This window comes from Echinops telfairi, unplaced genomic scaffold (genome assembly GCF_000313985.2).
Source record: "Echinops telfairi isolate 266 unplaced genomic scaffold, ASM31398v2 ScPeMD7_25;HRSCAF=90, whole genome shotgun sequence".
NCBI lineage: Eukaryota > Metazoa > Chordata > Mammalia > Afrosoricida > Tenrecidae > Echinops > Echinops telfairi.
In genome coordinates this window covers 3,448,493-3,449,759 of record NW_022103922.1, presented here as the reverse complement: position 1 = coordinate 3,449,759, position 1,267 = coordinate 3,448,493, and the positions used below count along the sequence as shown (strand labels likewise).

The following is a 1,267-nucleotide window of genomic DNA, read 5'->3' as shown; positions in this document are numbered from 1 at the left end:
CCCCCCCCCCCCCCATGCATGCAGACCCTCTTTCCGCCCAGCAAGTGAGGGCACTTTCATGGGCTGGTGAGCGGGTCCCCACGCGGAGCCCAGCACCCCCAGCTGGGAGCAAGCGCATTGTCCGGAGAAAGTAATTTTTATGACAAACCGGACATGTTGATTCCCAGACTGTTCCTCACAAATCCTATTTCAGTCAAATCAGAAAACTATCATGTTTTGGGGAAAATCAATCGGTATCAGAAAACCATTAGCGCGTGTGGCACCTGCTCTATCCTGCATGAGTACCCCCCCCCCCCCACCGTCCGCAGTGACAGGCGTGTCACCACGGTGCCTGGGGACCAGCACTCCTCAGCTGTCTGGCAGCGGGCTGAGCCCGGCTCTCCTGCTTTGCGCCTGGCTGTCAGTCCTTCCTGACAGCCCTGTCTGTCATGCACAGACCAGTGATGCACTGGCAAGTGACACACGCCTGCTGCGGCCAGCCGCCTCTTGGGGGCCCTGTGGCTATTGACCAAATCACTGCCCTTTTTTTTTTAACTTAAAAAAAATATCATTATAATTGGGGGCTCGTACAACTCTTATCACAATCCATACATACATCCATTGTGTCAAGCACATTTGTACGTTTGTTGCCCTCATCATTCTCAAAACATTTGCTTTCTACTTGAGCCCTTGGTATCAGCTCCTCATTTTTTCCCCTCACCTTTTTCATTTTAAGTTGGGATTTCTGCTCAGAAGGTCTGTTTCTCCCAGGTCCCAGTTTTGAGTGGCAGTAAGTAAATCTCATCAGGAATTATTAGAAACCTAGGTGTAGCTTACTGTTTCTTTCCTCCTCTGAGTGTATGTGTGTGTTACCTTGTTGCTGTTGGGGTTGTACGCAGCAACAACCACAAATCACCCAGAAATCCTGTTGCTCTCCAGTGGGTTCCAACTCCTAGGGGCCTTGGGACAGAGCAGAACTCCAGCCAGCATGCCCGTGACTGTGTGTCCATCCTGACAGAAGCAGACCGACTGCTGCCTCTTTCTCCCGTGGGAGCAGCTGGTGTGTCTCTTAACTACTGGGCTTCAGCCGCTGCCCACTTGGGCCCCCTACACCCAGCTGACAGGGAGCGGGCCAGCAAGCCCCTAGGGGCCGCTCCGTGGTGCTGTTGGCCATCCCTCAGCAGTGGGCCCCCACGCCCTCAGCCACGTGCTGGCTGCCCCTCCGCCGTTGACAAACATTCAGCCTCGTCATTCTCACCCTTAGCCTTCTACAAAAACTGCAAGGACA

At 53.7% G+C, this 1,267-nt stretch overlaps 1 protein-coding gene across 2 annotated transcripts in view; it reads left to right on the top strand.

Annotated features, from left to right (window-relative positions):
• The window catches only part of CBWD1 (COBW domain containing 1), a 29,815-nt gene that overhangs the window by 10,267 nt on the left and 18,281 nt on the right, over nucleotides 1-1,267 (top strand). The window lies entirely within an intron of this gene.